Source organism: Etheostoma cragini, chromosome 23 (assembly GCF_013103735.1).
Source record: "Etheostoma cragini isolate CJK2018 chromosome 23, CSU_Ecrag_1.0, whole genome shotgun sequence".
NCBI classification, from domain to species: Eukaryota; Metazoa; Chordata; class Actinopteri; order Perciformes; family Percidae; genus Etheostoma; species Etheostoma cragini.
Window position 1 is genome coordinate 11,420,497 of NC_048429.1, and position 5,812 is coordinate 11,426,308.

The following is a 5,812-nucleotide window of genomic DNA, read 5'->3' on the forward strand; positions in this document are numbered from 1 at the left end:
TTTTTTTTATGTAACCGTGGCTATATGGCTGTATTTGTACACCTGCTACCCAATTTTTTTAGAGAAGTGTGAGGCAGGCTTGGGGAAGATTGAAATGGAGGTCTTGTAGACGGAAAACGTAAAGCAGACCTGACATGACCACCATCAGAAAAAGGCTTAGAGTACATATTTAGTCATGTGAATGGACCAAGCAAGACATTTTGACATGTCACAGTAGGAAAAGCACAAGTATAAATTATAAACAAATTAAATGATGGCTGAATTCCATGTAGTTGCTTTGGTTTCAGGGTCCTCCTGGTATTGTGCGGGCTTTGAATAGAACAGAACCATCGTTAATGTTATTAGTAACGGCTGTGAAATTCTACTACAACAAATCAAAATGTCAGCTGTGAAAATTAGGCTATTAGGGGAAGTAGTCATATTTTGTTTTCATGTTTAAAAATTTAAATTAACTTTTAAATGAAATGAACAAAATATACTTGTTTTTTGTCTCTCTCAGAAATGATGACAAAATGCAGCGACGCTTCCTGTCCTTCCACTGGAACAAGCTCTAATCATCTTTTGCAGGTAAGTGGAAAGTACAGACCCTGCTATTCACATAATGTGCTTTCATACATATTTTTACTCCCTTCTGTCTTGCTGTTAAATTAAATAAAATGTCTATCTGAAGAAAACGCTCTCTCTCTGATCATCTAGTTTGTTAACCCCATTGTTATCAAGAAACATATTTGGTGTATTCTAAGCTTGTTCTCCAAGCTAAGAATACAGGGAATTCCTCTAATGAAAGTTTAAAAAGGGTTTAGGTGTCATGACTATAGATCCTGAACTTGCACATCCCTTGTTTTTTTTTTGTACATCCTGCACTAATTTATGCAGCCTCTTTTTTCTTTCTTAATGTTTCAGTATTTATTGTTTAAATGTTATTAATGTTAAATATTTGTATACAAATGCAGCAAACCGAAGTAAATCCCTAGTAAGTGCTACTTACCTGGCAATAAGTATTTTCTGATTCTGATCTGAGGATCCATTGCATGAGCATGTTTTTTTTTTTACTATGTACTATAAGTGATATGAATATTAGCATGGATCATATCCAGCTCTCTAAGTTTGAGAATATTCTGGTATCTGGTTAAAGATATTAAAGATAATTCTACTTTTTGTCAGCATGGATCTTATTACTTTTAGCCTCAGTTAATGCCCTCTGTTAAAAATGGAACTCCTTTATTTTAAGAAGGGGTAATAGACTGCCTTAATGCCTTGTGTATTCTGGTTAAGTGAAATATTGACCGTATTGCTGTAATCAGTGGTGACCGACTCACACACCCACAGCTCTCTCATGTTTTGTTCTTGTAAATGTGCGCGAGTGTATGTGTGCAATCATGTAGTATGTTTTGACTTTTCAAACATATGAGAGTAAGTGAACGTGTGCATGCATGTGTTCAGGTGCACAGGCATAAGAGTGGATTTCTTCTGTTTCTGTTTCTCGTTTTTTTCCTTTTTTTGTTTCTTTTTCTTCAATAAGGGCACTTCGTGGTTAGCATTTGATTTATACTGTTAAATCATTTGGTAACCATACTTACTGGTATTCCTTGTATTGATGCTGCCATACTTTGTACAAAAACTTAAGAAAAATACATGGGTCTCATTCAAATTGTTCTGGCAACCATTTCTATCGATTAGGATAACAATGTACTCACTAAGTTAATTACTGAGATTTTGAAACATGGTTACTTTGAGGTGGGAAAAACGGGGTAAATAATACAAGCAAGAACGGTAAAAGATATGAAAGTACTGTAAGTTTTATTGACCTAGGATTTGGCTTTGTTGTCTTGCAAAGTCTGTAAATGTCTAATACTTCATAAAAAGACTTTGTGCAAACGTTCATGTGTTAATGTTGTCAACATGCTACATTTTACCCTTCACGCCTTTCACAATTGAATTGGTGAGGACAAGAAAAAACAAAGTTGACAGTATGGAAAGATTAGGAGCTGAAACAACATGTTGACACACAGGAAATATACTTTACATTAATTTTTGTGGAAAAACTGCAGCACTTGGCCAGACTTCAGACAGTGAACCCTTTTTCTTTATCTTGTCTGTTCACACTAGGTGATACTGACGTGCGTGGCCAATCGGATCAAGCAGATGCACTGATTCTGACTCGAGGGAAGAGCTACAGTTACTCATGCGGATGGACTGATGCCATGCTGAGAAAGCCGACTGGTGGAGGTAGGATATAAGTCTCTCTGTCAGCGGCAGAGGAGAGGGGGAGTTGGGTGTAATGAGGAAAGACGTTTCTGATTTACCCTCTCTTCCTTCCAAGTCACATATCAAAGGATTGAAAGCCGTGATGAATCAACAACCTAACATACTTCCTGTACGCACACTACTGCACATGTGCTTTAACTCACCCCCTTATACATACATGCTGTCTGCTATTTTAGAAAGTAACACATCTTTAGTAACTCAAAAATTCACTCAGTAAGTCAATGTACTGTGTGAACAGGTGACCGTTAACTATCAGTAAATCAATGTTTTTACGGTTGGATTTGGTGACCACAGCAAATCAGTGTTTTCCCTAGTTAACTTTCATTTCGTTTTCAAACTGAAGCAGACTCAAAATGCTAGATTCTAAGTCTGTATGTAGTTAGAGATGTCCACTGAAGTTTATCAGCACCTGTGCCTTTTGTGTGGTCAGGAGGCAGCGTCGGTATCGCCCTGGCCGCCAGGTCGATGGTGTTCGTCTCTTTCAAAGAACTTAAATACTTGACTGCAAGCTTTAACTTAAGCAAATAATGTGCGGTCTTTGAAAGATAAACAACTATGAAGAGATAAACAACCTTTTCACATGAAAGTAACACCACAAAATTTAGTGATATTATTTTAACCTGAAATTTCAAGTTTAAGTCCTAATTGTATTAACTAGTTCAGGCAGGTTGGGGCCCCCCCCAATAAAAGTTAAGGGAACCAAAACAAGCATTCCTTGTCCAGCTCACTGTGATATTTAAAACAAATCTGCAAAAAAGTAGAGATCAAACTAAATAAAACAATAATGCTTTTCAGAAAATGAGAAGGAGAAAGAGACTGTGGTTTTCCAAGAGGCTTGTGTGTGTGTGTGTGTGTGTGTGTGTGTGTGTGTGTGTGTGTGTGTGTGTGTGTGTGTGTGTGTGTGTGTGTGTGTGTGTGAGAGTGAGAGAGATCTGTAGCACTTTAAGGGTGTTGTTCTGTCAAATCCCTTCCCCTCTCCCTGTGTGGCATTCTGTCAGAGCCAGTCCAGTGACATTTTCAGGCAGCTGAACTCCAGAACCTTTCAGTGTCACCCTCTGTTGTCATTGTTGACTGGTACAGCCCAGACAATGATGCACTCGCACTGTGGGGGGAAAATGATATACAGCCAACCTCTAGGTTTGACTGGCTCAAACTTGTTTTTCCACTGCTCCATCAAACCGTATTCTGCTGGAACAGAATACCACTCACTGCAGTGATGAAAACAACAACTAAAAAGTTTTCAGCAGTGGAATATGTACTTAAGAATTGAGTAGAAGTCAGACAAAACTTTAACGTTTGATATTTGCTATCCACTGAAGCTGATGCAAATATGTGGAATAAGTGCAATACTCACATTCCCTACAAAACATAATTCCCAGTTGGAGCTTCTTTTCTGCTAAATCAAGAATCATCCAGCCTCATTGGTATCTCCATCCAGTTCATCATATTCCAGTTTGCAAGCCCCATCGTGGACTGTTGAATTGCCCCTGACAAAATCAAATAGGATTGTTCCCCAAGGGAGTGTAAAACTGCACGCATCTTATCCATAAATCAGGTACGTAGGGCCAAAGCAAGGTGGCAGTGGCAGTTATATAGGAGCCTCGGCTGAATCACATGCCCGCTGCAAGGAAATGGACCTGTCGGATGGGCTGTGACATAGTGAGGCGGCTGCGTCACTCACAGCTAGGAGCCGCTATTTCATTATCACACTGGGACTGTGTGTGTGTGTGTGTGTGTGTGTTTTTTGTGTGTGTGTTGGACTGTGCAAACAACATCTACTACCAACAGAAATCTCTGTCGCTGCTTTACCCCTCAATCTACATTCGCCTATCTCATAGTTGTTGAGCTGCCCTCTAAGCTTGGGGTTCTGTAGAGCTGCCTTTTAACCATGTTCTCCGTATTGATTTGAGTGTGGTTGAATCCTCATATCAGGGCTTTGCAAAGTTCTCTGCTGCATTAAGTTCTGGTCCTAATTGAAGCCTCCCGGAGGCTAACAGGCTCCATTGCTCCGACATGTCAAAAAGCATCAGTCAGTTAAATGGGGCTGGGAGATGGAGAGTCATTATTCTGCTACTGCTGCTGCCTGCAAACTGTGACCTTGTGGTTTGACTGAACTTAAAATGTCTCCTCTAAACTTGCCGCTTTCCTGGAACGTCAAAGTAATATTCTTGACTAGATAATGCATCCAATGAGTAGGTGTGCAGATGAGCTCATGTGTGTTTGTATCTACGTTCAATGGAATGCTGTGTGTGGCCGTGTACACATATTTCCAGGGCCCAAGGCTGCAGGGTAAAATGAACGACAGTTGTACTGTGTGGCTAGTGATCCTGCTGCAAATCCTTCCAACAATTCATCCTGGGCTACTGGGGATGGACAATTACACGGCTGTATCTGCCAGCAGATAGGTCCAGAGCATTCACCAATGTATGTAAAGGATGACTACAGAATGTTGGCATAGTAACGCAGAGGTGATGACAAGCTCTGATAAGCAACATGCAGTTTGTGTTCACTGTAGCTATTAAGTCCTTGTACAGGTAATGTGCTGCGAGCCTTAAACGCATTTAACAAATTTTTTAAAAATATATTTACACTTTGTATTGTTTGAAATAACAAAGGTGTGAAGAAGTACCATTGCAAAAATTACAAGTTCCACTTTCTACTACTCTAGTAAGGAGGACAACACAATGTTGCATGTGAGTATGGGAAGTCTTTTAGCTCTCACATAGCACTCGGTTTGCAGCTCAGTGTCAACAAAATGAAGGAACTAGTGGGTGACATCAGAAAGAGACTGCTCAGCATTAAGGTGAAGAGGTAGACATAGTTCAGTCCCACAACTCTCAACAACTATCTAGCTGTAAAAACTCAAATGCCACTGTTAAATCAGTGGTTGCCAGTGTGCTGTTTGTTGCTGTGCTGTGTAGAAGAGGCAGTACTGAGATGGAGGAGGCAAGCACAATAAACAAAAAGACTAGCTGCTACAGCCTGAAGGCAGTAGCAGGGTGGAGGGTGCAGACTAAACTGAAATCTGTTGTACACAATACCATCCACCCTCTCTTCGCTGAGCTGTCATCAACAGAGAACCTAGAGCCTCTAGCTTTTACCCCCATGATGCAACATGAGGTGCTTAATGTGCTCTGTTTTGCCAACAACAATCACATTGCAAAATACCTGTTTTGTGAATAGCCCTACTCACAGCCAGCAAGTATGGTGCTGAAGCACGGCACCTCTTCTTCTAACCTTAAGCATCTGTGCCACTAAATGATTGATTTTTTTTATTGATTGGAGATCATGAAGACCAATCAACTCACATGTGCCTTGTGCATGATTACTTCTCCTGTATATGAGAAGTTCTATTGCTACCAGTGTTTGCTGCTGCAAATTCTGTGCATCTTATCAAAGCCTTACTCTTGCAATTTGTTATTGCACTTCCGCACAGTGTGCAGCCAGATTGAAGCAGCAGTTGCTGACTGTTGGAGCCATTTCATTGGTTGACCAGCATGTGATGCTGGAGAGGTACAAGTTTATTTAAATGTGGCCTAATTGG

At 40.2% G+C, this 5,812-nt stretch overlaps 1 long non-coding RNA gene across 1 annotated transcript in view; it reads left to right on the forward strand.

Annotated features, from left to right (window-relative positions):
• Positions 1-496: 496 nt before the first annotated feature.
• The window catches only part of LOC117938834, an 81,760-nt gene continuing 76,444 nt past the window's right edge, over positions 497-5,812 (forward strand). Inside the window, exons 1-2 of the long non-coding RNA XR_004655487.1 lie at positions 497-567; positions 2,110-2,229. This is a non-coding gene — a long non-coding RNA (uncharacterized LOC117938834). The remainder of the gene's footprint in view (positions 568-2,109; positions 2,230-5,812) is intronic.